The following is a 19423-nucleotide window of genomic DNA, read 5'->3' as shown; positions in this document are numbered from 1 at the left end:
GCCTTAGTGATGTTGGGAGAGAAAAAGGAAAATGAGAAAGAAGGGGGGGAAAGGAAACACCTGTTTGGGTAGTTTTTGTTTTCAGTCATCTAAAGGAATATTTCTGAGTCTTGAGTCACAGAGTTATAGAATATTAGAGACATAATCGGACATGCAAGTGATCTGGTTCAACTTTCTCATTTTATAGGGAAGAAAACCAAGGCTCTGAAAAGTTAAGCAGCATGCCCAAGCACTCATCATAGGCAGTGGCAGAGCCAGAATATGAATACATAAATTATAAGAACCTAACCAATTTTTAAAAAATAGATACACAAAGAAAAGTATCAGCTACAAATAATTAGAATAGTATGATCTCATGTTAGCAACTCTGAGACTAGCACACATTTTTTAAAAATACGTGAACTCTTCTTTAGCAGTCAGAAAATGAGCATTGTTCTTTTTACTTCCTGAGCGCCTTTTCATTCCATTTCCCCCAGTTTTTCACCCTAATGCAAGTTTTTTTACCCTAATACAGAGTACTTGTGCTCCAAAGACTTCCACTGATCACCTTATCGTGTGCTTCAAACAAAAACAGATACAGATTTTAATTTTTTTAGTTCCCTCTAAGTTAAAAAAAAAATACTCTGTAGTTAAGATTATTATTGTTATACACATAGTTAAAAAATCAGTTCAGTTAAATATTTTTCATAATTGCCAAGCACCTAAGTAGAAATTTGTAGGCATGTACATTTTATTGAAGTTAGTCGGGGAACTTTCCTGGTGGTCCAGTGGGTTAAGACTATGTTTCCAATATAGAGTTCAAGGGTTCATTTCCTAGTCAGGGAACTAAGATCCTGCATGCCATGCAGTGTGGCAAAAATAATTTTTTTTTTTTAATATGAGTTTATTATTTTTTTAATTTTATTTTAACTTTACAATATTGTATTGGTTTTGCCATATATCAAAATGAATCTGCCACAGGTATACATGTGTTCCCCATCCTGAACCTTCCTCCCTCCTCCCTCCCCATACCATCCCTCTGGGTCATCCCAGTGCACCAGCCCCAAGCATCCAGCATCGTGCATCGAACCTGGACTGGCGACTCGTTTCGTATATGATATTATACATGTTTCAATGCCATTCTCCCAAATCTTCCCACCCTCTCCCTCTCCCACAGAGTCCAAAAGACTGTTCTATACATCAATGTCTCTTTTGCTGTCTCGTATACAGGGTTATTGTTACCATCTTTCTAAATTCCATATATCATTAGTTCAGGTACTCATAGAAGAACATTATTTCTAAAAATAGGACAAAGTGCCACTTCTATTCTCTTGCTGTTTTTCACAATAATAATATAATAATAGAAATTATGGCAGTGTCACCCAATTCCTTTAACTTCTTTCAAATTAGATGTCAAAAATAAGTGATTTATTATCCAAAATTACTTAAAAGTTTTATCAGCTAATAATTGAATTAGGTCCTCTTTTTAGTTTTATTGAAAGCTATAAATTAGAAACCATCTCACTTATAAAAGGTTTTATTAGACAGATATTAAGAGTCTCGGTCTCTGAAACTGCACCAAAAATGCTATTATCATAGATTATCTAGTAAATGTTAATTTTACCTTTTATTCTTTCACTCAGCAGTGTTTCATTTAAACCAATATACTCAGTCAAAATTGGAGATACTAATTTCAGTTATCTATAATAGTAAAGTGTTTTTTATAAACTTCTTTTAGCATATTTTAAATATAGTTATGTCAAGACTTAATGCTTTCATTCACTGAATATGTGGAAAGTACCCCATCTTGTGGTTAACCAGACCACAAATGACAAAGCCATATGACCCAATTAACAAAGCCAGTCCTCGTTTGGAAACTAATCTCTAAAATATGACTTATTTTCTGACAGAAAAGGTCAGATTTTATTTTTCAGTTCGGATATGCTAATATTTCTTTTAAGGAACAGTATCAAAATCACTGAGAAGTTACAGAATCCACGTTGTACAGTGTATTTCTGTGAGCTGTCAAAATTACGATGATATCAGAGAAGGCAACGGCACCCGCTCCAGTACTCCTGCCTGGAAAACCCCATGGACGGAGGAGCCTGGTGGGCTGCAGTCCATGGGGTTGCTAGGAGTCGGACATGACTGAGCGACTTCACTTCCACTTTTCAGTTTCATGCATTGGAGAAGGAAATGGCAACCCACTCCAGTACTCTTGCCTGGAGAATCCCAGGGACGGGGGAGCCTAGCGGGCTGCCTTCTATGGGGGCGCACAGAGTCGGACACGACTGAAGCAACTTAGCAGCAGCAGCAGCAGCTCTCATATAAGTATTTTTACATGACTTAACTGAAACAAAGTAACACATTTTTCATTTCTTAATTTGCAATAATGCAATGTAGTATCCAGCTAAGAGTAGAAGTTGCATATCAATCAAGATCTATGAGAACAGGTGTGATATTCTTTAGGAATCTTGATTCGAAATCTGGTATGCTTAATAAAAGTAAGTAGTTGTTTAGTCGCTAAGTTGTGTCCAGCTCTTCGGTATTCCCGTGGTCTGTAACGTGCCAGGCTCCTCTGTCCACAGGATTTCCCAGGCAACAATATTGGAGTGGGTTGCCATTTGCTTCTCCATAATAAAAGTATACATTGTTTATATTAATCAGGGTAATTAAAGGTAGATGCTATTTTAAAAAATTACAGCTCCACACTATTTGTCATTCATGTCATAGCCCCAGTGATAGTAGGGTGACCCCTGTGCAGCTGTCTTCAGAACAGTGGCTTGGTTCCTTTCATCTGGTAATCTGCAGTTTTGACCTCCATGGGCCCAGCAGAAGGGGAAGAGAGAGCTTGAATAATGGTGCCCAGAGAGTTTATAACTAGGCCTGGAAAGTGGTGTTGATTACTTCTGTTCATGTTCCTGGGATAGGAACCTAGGCATGTGGTCCCAGTCTAACTGCAGGGGAGAGTAGGAAATGTGGTTTTCCTACACACCCAGGAAGAAGCCCAGTTGATGAGCACACAACCAGTCTCTGTCACACAGCTAATAACTAATTGGCCCAGCATCTAGCAAATTCACTTGTTGTTATTAGGAGATGTTGTTATTAGGGTTGCTGTTTCCTACTCCAGGAGATCGTAATTACCAACCCAGGGCTCAAACCCACATCTCCTGTGTCTCCTGCATTGGCAGGTGGATTCTTTACCACTGAGCCACTTGGGAAGCTATTAGGAGATAGTAAACAGTAAATAACTCAAAAGATGAAATAAAATGGGAATGGGGGACTTCCCTGGTTGTCCTGTGCTAAGTGGCTAAGACCTTGCATTCCTAATGCAGGAGGCCCAGGTTCAATCCCTGGTCACAGAACTAGGTCCCACAGGCCACAACTAAAGCTCCTGTAAGCCACACCTAAGACCTGGCACAATCAAATAAATATTAAAAATGGGAATGGACTTTAATCAGGATAAGTATCTCATGATCTGATTTGATAAAATAGGGTTTAGCTCCCTTATTAGATGATAGACAACTAACCTGAGAAAAATCTTACAATTTTTTCTAGCTAATGACAAGTGCCGAGATGAATATTCTTTAAATAGCAGAAAAGAATTGCTTTCCTTAAAAAAAAAAATCTAAGCTGTCTTTCCTTTACTATCATGGAACTTTCAAGGGCACTGCATTCTTTGATTCTAGTCCATAAAGGGCAGAGGCACAGTCACCCCCAATACCTATTCTGTTTTAATTCAGAGTATCCAAACACTGGCCAAAATATGCTGGTTCTAAAGCAACATTTTTCTCTTAACAGAAATATGTACAAGAAAGACAAACGTTAGGCAGGAGTTTATGTGCCTTGATTAATTATTCAAGGAGCCTTATTTAAGATTTTTTTCTAATATGGACCATTTTAAAATATTTATTGAATTTGTTACAATATTGCTTCTGTTTTATGTTTCAGTCTTTTGGCCACAAAGTGTATGTGATCTTAGTTCTTTGATCAAACCTGCACCACTTGCATTGAAAGACAAAGTCTTAACCATTGAATCTCCAGTGAAGTCTCCCAGTAGTTTGAATTGTCCTTTTGTTCGGCAACCAGGAGATTTTTACTTATTGAGATAATACACCATAAGATTTCAGATAAGTTAGGGTATGCCTTTCTTTTCTAAAGTAGGAGAATGGACTGTAGTGAAGAGACAGGTGGGAACACAGAATATATGCTGAAGGCAAAGGAAAGAGTGTTGTTTAAGTTAGAGTGAAAAATAAATAGAGCTTTCTAGTTAAGTAGTGGGATCAATTCCAGACTCTGTCACTTAGAAGTTTGTGACACTGAGCAAGGTCAATGGACATTTATGAGTCTGGTGCTTTTTAAATGTCAGCTTCTGTTGGGTACAGAGGGACCAATAAATGGTGGTTATTATTGCCATCTTACATTCAGAAAATGAAGATCATGGCATCTAGTCCCATCACTTCATGGGAAATAGATGGGGAAACAGTGGAAACAGTGTCAGACTTTCTTTTTCTGGGCTCCAAAATCACTGCAGATGGTGCCTGCAGCCATGAAATTAAAAGACGCTTACTCCTTGGAAGGAAAGTTATGACCAACCTAGATAGCATATTCAAAAGCAGAGACATTACTTTGCCAACAAAGGTTCGTCTAGTCAAGGCTATGGTTTTTCCTGTGGTCATGTATGGATGTGAGAGTTGGACTGTGAAGAAGGCTGAGCGCCGAAGAATTGATGCTTTTGAACTGTGGTGTTGGAGAAGACTCTTGAGAGTCCCTTGGACTGCAAGGAGATCCAACCAGTCCATTCTGAAGGAGATCAGCCCTGGGATTTCTTTGGAAGGAATGATGCTAAAGCTGAAACTCCAGTACTTTGGCCACCTCATGTGAGGACTTGACTCATTGGAAAAGACTCTGATGCTGGGAGGGATTGGGGGCAAGAGGAGAAGGGGACGACAGAGGATGAGATGGCTGGATGGCATCACTGACTCGATGGACGTGAGTCTGAGTGAACTCCGGGAGTTGGTGATGGACAGGGAGGCCTGGCGTGCTGCGATTCATGCGGCCGCAAAGAGTCAGACACGAATGAGCGACTGATCTGATCTGATCTGACAGGAGAGACCAATGTAAAAAAATAACATAAATTGGTATAGATTGTAACAAATGTGATCCCTTCCTCTCCTGAGATAGAGAATTTTCATTGGATTTTATACATTTCTCTTTTTATTTACTAGGTTTTAAACTTCTGGGATTACAGGAACTGTGCTTTACACAGTTTTATAAACCCCTCAGTCCTAAGGACTGCTCTTGCACATAATGGGAAAAGAGAAAAAGATTTCGGCCTGAATCAACAATCTCCAGTTCATTATAGATGTTCCATGAAGATCTACACAAATATGGGGATGATGGGACTAAGGGAGAAAGGCCGGTCCTCCACAAAGAACTCATAAAATAATATTTGATGTAGGACCCTAACCACAGACTCTTAGAAGGCATTCAAGATTCTAATGAATTCTTTCTAAGTTAAAGGAAATATTTTAGCAGAATGTCTAAAATACGTTTTTAATTCTGAAACTTGATGAACAATAATTCTGAGTCACAGTTGGGATGTATAATTTAGGGAATCATTAGAAAAAAAACAAACAAAACCTTTCAGATGAGTGGATATTTATGGGAAACTTGTAGGAGTATTTGAGACAGATCTGAAATGAGCTGTTTTCTCTCATTTGTCCTGATTACTCATTGTGGGGCAATAAGTATCTAGGCAGATTAAGTACCAAACAGATCATTTGGAAGAAAAAGAAACATCTAGATTCAATGACTATAAATTTAGCACATCCAGCCTCTTCTTGCCTAGGCATCTTCACACTGCCCAGCACGGGCCTCAACTATTGTCTATGTCAGTCAAAAGCCAAGAGTATTAGGTTCCTTTGCTAAAAATATTCCAACTCGAATCATCTTGGCAGACAATACCAAAAAAAAATAAAATTTCTTTGTCCAATAAAGTGGGCAAAGTTTAGGAGACTGAAAAAAATAGAAAAGCAAGTTACTAATTGAGCCTCAGTCTTGTCACCATTAAAATGATATTTTTAATACAGGTCCACAGTCTCTACTCCACAATTCCAAAATAGACAAAACACAAAACCAAAAAAGTACTGTCTGAGACTCAAAAGCATTTTTATAAGTTTGGCACCAGGATTATTTGGAAGCAAAACCTCAGCTCTGCAGCCTTAGGTATATCTCAGCACTCATATCCATCATATCCATCACTGCTCATGTCTCCTCTCTGCTGACATTTGGTGCCTTGAGGATTAATTGCACTGTGAAAATCACCCAAAGAGTTAAAACATGCCTCTGGGTAACAGAAGAAAAGGATGCATCTGTCTTTGTCGATAGCTCAGAAAGTGGAGTTACCACAAAGCTTGGTGGTGGTATGTCTGTGAGATGCCTTACTGAAGAACATGGTGTGGGAACCATCACCATTTATGACTTGTACAGACAGAAAGATAAGTTCTTAAAATTTTTATGGTGACAGTGATAACCAAGTGCTAGTGAAAACTAGAAAAACATTTCATAGCACCAAAAACAAGGATCCTGACTGTGTGTTAACTGAATGGATTCAACAACAAAGAAGTCAAGATACGCCACTGACTGCCTCATAGGTCATAAAACAAGCTAGGCTATACCATGAAGAACTGAACATTGAGAGTGAGTGTGAATATTCAGAAGACTGGCTGTAAAACTTTTAAAAGCATCATGGTATCAAGTATCTTAAAATCTGTGGTGAAGAAGCTGCTGATGATCACAAGACCACTGAAAATTACATTGATGAATTTGCCAAGATTATATCTGATGAAAACCTTAGCCCTGAACACATTTACAGCTCTGTACTGCTACTACATTCCTAGACAAACCTTAACAATGGTGGACAAAAAGGCACCAACAGATATCTAGGATGCCAAGCAAAGGTTGACTGTTCTTGGTTGTGCTTAGGCTGCAGACACACACAAGATAAAATTGACAGTGATTGAGAAAAGTCTGTATCCAAGATGTTTAAAAGGTGGGCCCAGGGACTCCCCTGGTGGTCCAGTGGCTACGACTCTAGGCTTCCAGTGTAAGGGGCCCGGGTTTGATCCCTGGTCAAGGAACTAGATCCTGTGTGCTAAAACTAAAACCTAGTTCAGCCAGATGAATACATTAAAAAACAAAAGGTGTACACAGTTTACCTTTGCAGTGTTATGCAAACAGGAAAGCACCAGTAACAAGAGGAATCTTTTTGGATTGGTTGCATTAGCACTTTGTGCCAGCAACATGAACTCATTGCAAGCAAGCTGGATTGGAAGACAATTGCAAAACTTCACTGTGCCTAGACAACTGTTCTGCACATCCCTCTCCTGAACTTCTTGTGAAAAATAATGTTTATGGTGCTTACTTTCCCCTCAGTGTTACATCCTTAATATGACCCTGTGACCGGGGAATTCTGTGCTCCTTGAAGAACAAGTATAAATGCTTCTTTCCTTTTTTTGAGTAGTATTCTTGCTTTGGTCAACAGGAGCCAGAAAATCCAAGATTTCCTTAAGACTTTAGTCTCGAGAACACCCTTTGTGTTAGTCACTCAGTAATGCCCGACTCTTTGCGATCCCACAGACTGTAGCCTACCAGGCTCTTCTGTCGGTGGGATTCTCTGGGCAAGAATGCTGGAGCGGGTTGCCATTTTCTTCTCCAGAGGATCTTCCCAACCCAGGGATCGAACTCAGGTCTCCTGCATCGCAGTCAGTTCTTTACCCTCTGAGCCACCAACACAACCGCTAATGCTTAGAATGAGGTCAGCAAATCAAGGCTAACTAGTACGGACTTTGGGCCACAATGATGTTTGAAAATTACCTGAGCGATAAAGATTTTGAAGTGTTTAGAGACTCTGGTTAAAAGATGATAGCAAAGCTCATTACTTTTGCCAAAAACTTATCAGCTGAAAGTGTAAATATAGTCGAAAGAAGCAGACTTTGAAGAGATGCTGAACACATAACGATGCCCCCACGTGCTTTCTTTGAGTCGCGGGGAAATTGCTGAGAGAGTGGCAAGTACAGATCAGGACAAAGGTAGTAGCAGCACTGGCAGTGACATCACCAGCACGGGTGAAGAAAGCCTCCAAAGACCAAATGCCGAAAATGTGCGACCCACTAATCGTTAGCCTTGAACAGTGTATGTTTATCAGTGAACAAGAGATTATGACTGTGTACTCATTTAAATAGAAGTTGCTGGAGTTCCCCTGTGGTCCAGTGGTTAAGAATCCACCTGCTGGTGCAAGGGACATGAATTTGATCCCCAGTCCAGGAAGATTCCACATTCTTTGGAGCAACTAAGTTCATGCGGCCACAGCTACTGAAGCCCACTTGCCTAGAACCCACGCTCCACAAGAGAAGCCACCACAATGAGAAGCCTGCACACCACATCTAGAGAGTAGCCCCTGCTCGCCACAGCCGGAGAAAGTTCTTGTGCAGCAACAAAGACTCAGCTCAGCCAAAAATAAAACTAAGTGAATAAATAAATTTTTTTAAAAACAGAAACTGCTTAAACACAAGCCTGAGTTTAGGGAGACCAGTAATACTGAGGAAAGTCTTGAAAAAGGAAAGTCTCTCTGTGTTTGGTAACACTTCATCACTTGGGGATTCTGTTTCTGGCTCCTCATCAGATGTTGAGCTCCAACCTGGTTTCACAGGCAGTGGTAACACCAGCATCATCTCTTCAAGAAGTGATATTTGTTGCATGTGTTGCTGCTGCTGCTGCTAAGTCGCTTCACTCGTGTCCTACACTGTGTGACCCCATAGACAGTAGCCCACCAGGCTCCCCCGTCCCTGGGATTCTCCAGGCAAGAACACTGGAGTGGGTTGCCATTTCCTTCTCCAATGCATGAAAGTGAAAAGTGAAAGTGAAGTTGCTCAGTCATGTCCAACTCTTAGCGACCCCATGGACTACAGCCCACCAGGCTCCTCCGTCCATGGGATTTTCCAGGCAAGAGTACTGGAGTGGGGTGCCATTACAGGTTTGTTTTCATCAGTACAAATTTTAAATATTGCTAAGACCTTTCCTAGAAATAAGCTTTATCATAAGCAAGGAAAGAAGGCTTCTCCATCCATGGGATTTTCCAGGCAAGAGTACTGAAGTGGGGTGCCATTGCCTTCTCCGCATACACCTCTAGTTAGCCCTTATTTTATTCATCAAAGAAATGCAATCATTAATACATGCTTATCTGTTAACCATTCTTTCAGCTCCCTCTTCCATAAGTACCACATAAACCATAATTTAATCTTCCTTGTGAACAAGGATTTATCCTAACCCTCTGTATAACCTCGGCCTCTATCATAAGAACTTGGACATGGCTGAATAAATAAAATTGGCATTGTGTTTTATAAATAAAGCTGTTGTTAGCCTGATGAGTGTGAATCGATTTTCTATAGCCTAGTCTCCTTTGTTTTCATTTTTCTGCAGTGTTTGTGTATTTAAAATATAAGATTCATTGCTTTTCTCTCATAAAAGGCATACATAGCTATTGTAGAAAGCATGATTTATAAGGAAGAAAATTAACTCACTCCTAGTTTTACAGCCGCTTCCCAGGTGGCTTAGCAGTAAAGAATCCATCTGCCAGTGCAAGAGATGCAGGTTCGATCACTGGGTCAGAAATATCCCCTGAAAAAAGAACTGGTAACCTACTCCAGTATTCTTGCTCGGGAAATCCCATGGACAGAGGAGCCTAGAGGGCTACAGTCTATGGGGTTGCAAAGGAGTTGAACATGACTTAGCGACACTAAAAGAACAATGTTACAGCCAGTGATAAACACTCTTAACCTTTGTTTACTTTGAAAGCTATCTATGATGCTGATCTATAAGCCCTATGGGGGTACAAATGGCAGGCTTTCATTCATTCCTCTTGTCTGCAGTGCCCTCAGCATGTACGGTAGCAGGCATATAACAGATTTAAAGAAAACACACCTTCGGGGATCAAGCTGTGTTCACAGGTTCTTTGATCCAAATTATTTTTAGTTAACACTATCTTGTATTTTCCCATATCAATCCTATTTGATCTGACAAAATCTGATTTTCTACACTGCATTCCACTTATCCTCTTTACTTCAGGACCTCTACTCCCTAGCCCTGGGGAAAGACTATGCTGCAGCCCCTCTGCCAGACCAGCCTTCCTTTCTCTGTTGTCCTCACCACTTCCCCATCAGAATGGTCCCTCTCATTTCCCGTTATCTCATGCCCTGCCTCTCTGCAAGCTGCTCTTATAAGGTATAATAACCTTCACCTTTGTGTGGACTCACAGGTAGCCTGACTGGAGATTGGTTCCCATTCTCCACTCAGCACTGTTCTTGGATTGGGACGAGCTGATGTGCAGGAAAGACATGGCATGGAAGAGAGTGAGAGTCTCCACGGAGAGAAAAACAGCAGCAACTCCATTTTGGTAAGTAGGGGTGTGAGGGGTGGGCCCTGTGTCCTCAGTGGTACCCACGCCAGTCTCAAAATTAGTCACTGAAATAGGTGTGAGCTAATGGGAAGACAGCTCATGATTAAAAGTGCACCCCACTGGTATGTAAGCCAGATGAACAGCTAGCTCTAGATGACACTAGAGTTGGTATTGTGAGCCAGACCCTGGGAACTGGCCTTGTGTGATCTTATTTTTGGACTTTATTCCCATGTGACTCCAGAGTTTTCTATAATTTTTACAGAATTATAATAATAGATGATGGTCTACTTCTCCCAAGTAATATGCTTTACTTTAGCTGTTAATTTCTTTACCTAGGGATAATTTTTAAATTGTCATCTATCCTTAGTTTTCTAAAATGTTACCATCAAGTGTCTGGATGTGATCTGGGTTTTGCTTTGTTTTTCTATTCATTTTAAGCAGCACTCATGGGCTCTTTTCATTGGAGGTGTCATGTCTTTCATTGACAATGAGCTATTTTATTCTGTTGGTTTTTTAATATTTCTTTCCCTTCATCCCCTCCATTCTTTCCTTCTGGGACACCTCTTTGTTTTTCTTCGAATATTTGGTGATTCTCAGTTGTTCATCTGTCTGCATTTTCAGTTGTCTCTCAGCCTTGCGTATATGTTTGAGTGCTTATCTGTCCGTTGTTTCTGCTTCCTATGGTTAGAGGAAGGAAATACCACCAGATCAAGTGGATCAGTAGCTGGTCTTCTGAGCATGGGAACTCCCACTTCTTATGGGGTACACACATCTCTTGGTTATTACTTTGCTTATAATCCGCAAGAGGTCCCATTGGAATTACTTTGGCTGTTTGCTGTGTAGCACAGGTGGAAGGAAGAAAAAGGAACTGCCTGATTGCCCCTGCTGCTGGAATGCTACCAGAATCACCCTAAATGTTGGTTTGGGACTGCCTCCTGACCGTCTACCTCCTTTCCCTAAGTACTGGAAAATATTGAGTATTGGAGCAGTACTGAAGCCTGACTCACAATTTATAGGTGCCCTCTTCTTTAATGTTGGGCAGGGGTCCCTTTTCAGTGTTATCTCAGTTCTACTTTCTGTATTTCAACAGTTTGTGCAGAATGTTTGATCCATTTAGAGAAATTCTTCTTGCAAGTCAACAGGATCTTCAAATATCTATATATCTAAAGACATATAGAATCTATATATTTATAGGTATCTGTAGATATATATATCCTTTAGGTTAGTTTTAGGGTTTAGATCAGGGGAGGAAGGCTGGATGAACATGTTTTTGTTTGGATTGCCATCATGATCCAATATTTCTGTAGAAGTTTTCCAACATTTTTAAAAGACATACTACTTCTCAAACAAAATCTCATGTAGAGGATCAATGTATTAAGCAGGTAAATGCAAAACTGACCTAGTTGAAGCCAAGGAGTCAGCCCTGTATGTGGACTCATGGGTTTCCTTTTGATCCTTCACTGCAGCTCCTGAGACCCTCCATGGAATCTTAGAACTCCACACAACAGATGAAAACCCTCTGACAAGATTTATAGTCCAGGAATGTCTGATCCATAACAGGTTCTTAATAAATACTGCCTATCATTATGAATAAAAGGATACAGTATGTGGATGGAATGGAATACTACTCAGCCATAAAAAGAATAAAGTTTTGCCATTTGCAACCATGCAGATGGGCCTGAATGGCATTAGGCTTAGTGAAATAAGTCAGAGAAAGACAGGTATTTTATATTATTACTTATATGTGGAATCTGAAAAATGAGACTAGTAAATATAACAACAACAAAAAAAAAAGACTCACAGTTATAGAGAACAGGCTTAGGGTACTAAGAGATACTAAGAGATATAGACTGCTATACATAAAAGGAGCTACTAGGGCATATTATACAGCACAGGGAATATAGCCAATTTTTATAATAAGTATAAATGGATTATCATCTTTTAAAATTGTGAATTTTTAATTGTGAATTTAAAATTGTGAATTCAGGTACTGTACCTGAAAGAAAATATTGTAAATCAACTTATGTGCATGCATGTGTGCTCAGTCGTGTCTGACTCTGTGACCCTACGAATTGTAGCCTGCCAGCTCCTCTGTCCATGGGATTTCCCAGGCAAGGATACTGGGGTGGGTTGCCATTTCCTTCTCCAGCGAATCTTCCTGCTCCAGGGATCAAACTTGAGTCTCTTGCGTCTCCTGCATTGGCAGGCAGATTCTTTACGACTGAGCCACCCGGAAAGCCCAAATCAATTTAAACCTCAATATTAAAAAGTCCCCAATTAATAGACTCCAAAAAAAGTAGCAATCATTATTATTACTTTTAAAATCACTGCCCCTCTGCCTTCCCTAACCCAAAGCCTTCCATAGGTCCTGATACCAGCTTCTGCCATTCTTTCCGGCAGTCCCATCTTGAAGAGAAGGGAAAAAACATTCTTTTTAGAGAATCAACAGCAACCAACCACCTAGTGAGTATGGCCAACAGCCTTCCCAGGTCCTCCCATCTTAACCTAACTTAATCCTTACAGTGATACTATGAGGCAAGTGTTTGATCTCCAGGATATGATGAAGAAATAGAGGTTCAAACAGCCAAAGCAGAAATATACACAAATTCAAATGAGTAAGAAATGTCCAGTTATTTTATGCTCTAAAATTTAATTAAATCTAACTCCTAACATGGTTCCACTGGAATGGCAAGAAGTGACATCTCAGCCATTTGAGGGCTTCCTTCACGGGACCTGACTCAGGATTCCAGTTCTTGCCCAGTGTGCTAAAGCATGGAGGGGTCTGGCCCTGTCCTTTCTTATCCAACTGCATGATTACGTGCTGGATGCCCATTTTCTGTACTAGGAAATGTCCTCTGAAATGAGACATGCCATGTCTTCTGTGTGACCTGCAATGTCAAGGATCTTTGAGGGGCTGGGCTAGGTCAAGGTACACCTCACCACACACCTTTCCTCTCTGGGCACTAGCATCCTCCTCTAGCTACTCAAATCTCTGGGCTCCTCCCCTTCCCAGGCCTCCCCTTTTTTAGTGACAGGTATATTTGTCTCTTCCTTCTTGCTTCTCTCAAAGAGTCTCCCTTTCTCCTGTCTTTCTAAGAATGCATAGAAGAAGCTGGCCGAGTTTGAACTTTAACAAAGCAAAAAGTGGTCCATGGCAATGTCTTTCCTTGTGCAAAAAAACTCCAAGGCAGGAAAATACCACGAGTCTTCTGCTGAGAAAAGGGATGGTGAGCACAGGGTCTGGAGAATGTAAAAAAAACCTGATTCTCAATAAGTTTTCCTGCCACAAAAAGTTAAGTTACCGATTAACCCAAAGCCCCACAGTAGTAAGGTGCAGACCAACAGCAGCTGACTAGAACATGCCTGGATGGACCAAGTTCAGGTCTCTGCAGGGAAGGTACTTGGGGCAGGGGAAAGCAGCAGCTGCAAATGCCAGCTCAGAGCGGCCCTGTGGCCACACTGATGGAGATCATGGCTGGACCACATCCAGGGGCTTGAGTCTTAGCAGAGTCTGCAGTCCAAACCCAGAGCCATCTCACTACAGGGACATTCCGTCATCTTACACGAGACAAACACAGTGCGTCCCCAGGAGAGAATCTGAATTATTCTGACCTTGGAATTTCCACATGGGGATGCTTATGTAAAGCTGTACTTAGAAGAAACGGAATGACAACACTATTAAAGAGCACTCACATGGAACAAACTCAGCCTCCTTAAATTTTAGTATGTGAGTTACATAAGGGAGAATTAAAACAAAATGACCTTTTTACACGTAAATGTGCTGCTTTCAGACTTTCAAATTATATCCCTGTGAACAATTTTCTATTTTTGTATAGAAGACTTTTAATCCTTTTTCAGACAACCAAGAATTGCATTTTGTTCTGAATTAGTTTACTTTCAATGCTAATAGGAATAGTTTGTTGTTACTCAGAGATAAAACTTCAAATGGCCAAGAAGTTAAATCACAGAGAAAGCTGAGCCACCTAGTTTTGGACCTATCGTTATTTTTATGTTTACAGTAGAAGTTTTATGTTGACCTCAACTGTAAAAAACACATTAAAAATAAAAAAGCAGGGGCGTGGGTGGTAGTGTAATTTCTCTGAACAGCCAGAATAGTGGTCATAGTGTTTATGTTTTTATAAGTGAGTCCCTTAGAGATGCAATTTTTATGTTTACCCCAGTTCACTTTTTCCTTACTAAACATTCTACACACGTCATAAATTAGGAGGGAAAAGAAAAACAAGAAAATTGAAAGTTCAAAGAAAAACTTTCCTGGAAATCTACCACCCAGAGACTACCACTGTTAATATTTCCATCAGTTTCTTTTGGGGTATTTTCCTATACATCTGTTTCAAATTCCCAATATTGTTCCTGTTACTTCTTTCTTTTATAGTCATGGTCAGCGTTGGCTTCTCTTTTGTCTTTTTTATTTATTATTGTAAAATAAGAATTTCCCCCATTTAAAAACTATACTCTTCATAAGCCTTTTTAATGGCTAATAGTTTATCATGTATATGACGACATTACAATTCACTTAACTAGAGATTGTCTTCCAGAAAACCCATTCCTCCAGGTTGCATAACTTTCCTCTCAAATGTGGCTAAGGGTTTCTGGATGCCACAGAATAAATATCTGCATATAAATTACCATATGTAAAATAGATAACCAGTGGGAGTTCCCATGTATGATGCAGGGAACCCAAAGCTAGTGTTCTATAACAACCTAAGGGGTGGGAAAGAGATTCAAGAGGGAGAGGACATATGTATACCTAATGTCAATTCTTGTTGATGTATGACAAAAACCATCACAATATTGTAATTATCCTCTAAATAAAAAAATATATATATATAAAATAAAGTAGCCAACTTTCCACAAAATTGGAAGATTCATTCTAAGATGAACCTAGCTCAGACATTATGAAATAGAGCAAGAAATGTAAATAAATTTTTAAAATAAAGCAGGAAAAGGATTTTTAAAATTAGATGAAATGTGATTGAAGAGAAAATTATTAATTTGTGAAACATCATCACAACCCGCAATGTAATGGTCATTTGTGATTCATATAATATTCGCAATGTGATGGCCATTTGTGATTCATACAATATTTGTCTTTTTGTGACTGGCTTATTTCACTTAGCATAGTGTCCTCAAGATTCATCCATGTTGTAGCTTGTGATAGAATTTCCTTCTTTTTTATGGACTGATAATAATATTCCCATAAACCAGATTTTGTTTAGCCATTCCTCTTGGTTATTGTGAACAGTGGTGTCAGGAACATGGGTGTGAAAATATCTCTTTGAGATCCTGCATTCCACTTCTTTGGATGTACACCCAGCAGTGGGATTGCTGGATCATGTGATGGTTCTGTTTTTAATATTCTGAGGAACTTCCATAGCAGTATAATCCATTTAAAAAGGAAGAAGGTATACAAAGAAACGTCCTATTTGTAGAAGGTCAGTCTGGGCCAACACTCTAGATTCACAGGGCATAGGAATTCACTTAACAACGTCAATTGTTCCCATCCCTTTCCCTGACAAAGCCCTAATTTTTGTTCAGGTATCCACTTTTTCTTCAGGAGGCCCAGTACTCAAAGGAATTGAACCTCATTCCTAGCTTTGAGAGTGTGTCTTGCTTACTCTGAAGGACTCGTGGTAATCCCACCACCTTGCCGTTGAATGGTTTAGGAACTCAGGCTTCAGCCATTCATGGCACAGCTCCCTTGGGGCATGTAATTGACAGAGGAGTGGAACCTGTGACCTCACGTGACCCCTCGGTCAGCCTGAAGGGAAAGGTTTCTGTGGTACAGTGGGTGAAAGGTGGTCTTTTTCTCCTGTAGAACATGAAGAAATCCGTGTCTGCATTTGCTCTGTAAGCCATTTATTCACAGTGAGGGCTCTAATCTAGAGACAAAACTGATACACAAAGGATGAACCAGGAGCGTATCAAAGAAATGGAGGGAAGCCCTTATGGCAATGGCCCTGCAGCCCCTTTGAGCTCTGGACTGCCTGGTAATAAATTTCTTTGTGTGTAATCTAGCCTCAACTGGATTTTCAGTTATTTGCAGCCCTAAACATCTTAACTGATAGAACTGTCCTCTACTGTTGGGGAACCTCTGGGGGAAAGTTTGAGAATCAACTCTTCATCTGACAGCCCTGAGGTCTGCGTCTCCTCTTTACACACTGGCTGGTCAGTGTAGCCTACCCTCTGCCAACTGAGGATGTCGCGCCTCAGGATATTTGAAAATCTGAGAGAAGGTTCTGTTTTGCAGCTGAAGGAGAGATAAGGAAAGGGGTATCCCTCCGCCAGGAGATGGCCTATGCCTAGATCTAATCTGGACGAGGAGAGGCTGTACCCTGCTGCTGACTCTGAAGGAAACAGACTGCAGGACCACTGCTCACCCGCACTGAATTAGAACAAAAAAATAGCCTTCCCAAGACACTTTACCTCCATATCATGATAAACTGTCACAATACTTTGTTTTTTAGCACAAAACATTTTCCTTTCATTTGCCAGAAAGTTGTCATAATGAATATACAAATGTATGTTATCTAGGGTGTGAATAGTTCTCAGATCTGGCACCACTGAGCCTGGTACCATCTGGACAAAGAACAGGTCAGCCTCTTAGAACACAGAGCAGATGAGAAAACTGGTGGAAACATACTTGCGGTTCAGACATAATTTTGATAAGTAAACACCTTTAGCAGGTGAACTGGGTAAGGCAGGTTTTTCTTAATTTCTAATTTTAAAATAATTTCAAACTTATAAAAAATGATGCAAGAAAAAGTCACCAAGAACCAAAAATAAGTTCTCATACATCCTTCACCCAGTTTCCAAATGTTCACAATGCATAATGATAGCACAATTATGAAGAATAGAAAATTTTCTTACCATACTATTAACTGATATATAGATATTATTCAAATTTCCCTAATTGTCACACTGATTTTTTTTTCCTGGTCCTGGATCCAATCCAGGATCATACATTACATTTAGTTGTCATATTTTTCTATCTTCTTCAGGCTAAGACACTTCCTTAATTTTTTTTGTCTTTCATGACATTGATACTTTTGGGGAATACTGGCCAGTTACTTTGTAGAATGTCCTTCAAGTTGGGTCTGATGTCCTTATGATTAAATTTAGCTTGTGCATTTTTGGCAGGAACACTACAGAAGTAATGCTGTGCGCTTCTCAGGGCACCATTTCAGGAGTCACATGATGCTGCTCTGTCTCATTACTAGTGATGTTAACTTGGCTTACTTGGTTACAGTGATGTGAGCCTGCTTTCTACACTATGAAGTTACTATTTTTATAATTGAGTTTCTCATGTGGAGATACTTTTTAAATATGCATCTATCCTGTTTTTCATCGAACTTTACCTCACTAATTCTACAATCCATTGATGGATTTTACCTACATCAGTTATTATTGTGGCATTGGCCAAATGCTGAGACCAGGATTTGGGCTTTAGAATAAAGTTTGGAAAGAGTTTCCAAATGTAGGTGAGGAACATCTCACAACCAGCCAGTATAATCGATACTATAAAATGAGAGCAGGAATTTTGCAATCAGACAGATCCACCTTCAAATATTGGCTCTACTGTGTATTAGCTGTGTGATCTTGAGCCAACTAACCTCTCTGAGTATCAGTTCCCTTACTGGTAAAGTAGGGATGATGGAGTCCACTTTATAGAGTTTTTATAATGGTTATAATGAATAGAAAAACTTTGCACAGTCTCTGTCACACCATAAATGCTCAGTAAATTTTAGCTATTATCATAATGATAATGGTTCATCTTCAACAGAAAAAAAAAAAAAAAAACCAAAGGTACTTTCTTGGTGTAGTTACTTATGGAAGAAGTGCCTTTTTTTCTTTCTTTTTAATTTTTAGCTTTTTGTCAAGTCTAGCTAGGAAGAATGTACTTCTGATGTACCAGTTAGATGGGCAAGAAGCAAGAATGAATACACATACATACACCATATGCCCAGCCCTTTGGATATGATTACAAAGGAAATATACTAGCTGAGATAAAAACTAATATAATATAAACATAATATCCAGGATTATTGAGCACTTTGGCAGATACCACTTGGTTGTTTTTTGTTTTTTTTTTAACCTAATAGCCAATCTCCCATTCAGAGGAGAATTCTGCCCTATGAGTTAAGTGGAAATGTGCTCAACTAAAAAAAAATTTTATTTCCCAAGTTCCTTTGCAACCAAAGGTGGCTAATATGACCAGTAACAAAAGTCTGCTCAATATGACTTCTAGGAAGCTACTGAATTTTGATAAAAGAGACATAGCTGACATGTGCCTTTTAACCTTCACTCTCCATATTCCTGCCTGGAACTCAGAAACGATGCTTGTACTTGGAACACCCACCTTGCAACCTATGGGCAGAAAGACACACACTGAAGATGGCCAAACTGTCAGAATGAAGAAGCCTGGTTCTGTATGCAACTTTTATTCTCTTACAAGTGAGGAAACCCAAGCTCAGAGGTGTTAAGCAAAGTGTCCGTGGTCAGTTAGCTCTTAAGCACTGCAGCCACAGCTCAAATCTATGTCTATATGACCAAAGTTGTCTGTTTTCTACTACAATACAAGCCTCCTGGACTACCCTGGTGGTTCAGATGGTAAAGAATCTGCCTGCAATGCAGGAGATGTGGGTTCAGTCCCTGAGTCAAAGATCCCATGGAGAAGGGAATGGCTACACACTTCAGTGTTCTTGCCTGGAGACTTTCATGGACAGAGGAGCCTGATGGACTACATACAATCCATGAAGTCTCAAAGAGTCGGACTCTACTGAGTGACTAACACTTTCAGTTTTTCACAAGCTTCCTGAAAGGATGAACATACTTAGAACCCTTTCTCCCCAGGTGTACATTTTATGATGGACAAAGCAAAGTGCGATGGCAAAACAAAGTATCCAGTGGCTGACAGGAGGGCCACAAATATTACTTACTCTTTCTCTTTGTTGAGGACCAGCAACC

At 39.9% G+C, this 19423-nt stretch overlaps 1 protein-coding gene across 2 annotated transcripts in view; it reads left to right on the top strand.

Annotated features, from left to right (window-relative positions):
- PANK1 (pantothenate kinase 1) overlaps positions 1–19423 on the top strand; it is a 104629-nt gene that overhangs the window by 10410 nt on the left and 74796 nt on the right. For both annotated transcript variants that reach the window (XM_025274116.3, XM_025274115.3), the window contains exon 3: positions 10298–10435. The gene's annotated coding sequence lies outside the window, so the exon portion shown is untranslated. The remainder of the gene's footprint in view (positions 1–10297; positions 10436–19423) is intronic.

This window comes from Bubalus bubalis, chromosome 23, assembly GCF_019923935.1.
Source record: "Bubalus bubalis isolate 160015118507 breed Murrah chromosome 23, NDDB_SH_1, whole genome shotgun sequence".
NCBI classification, from domain to species: Eukaryota; Metazoa; Chordata; class Mammalia; order Artiodactyla; family Bovidae; genus Bubalus; species Bubalus bubalis.
The sequence above is the reverse complement of the archived record's forward strand: the minus strand, read 5'-3'. Positions and strand labels throughout refer to the sequence as shown.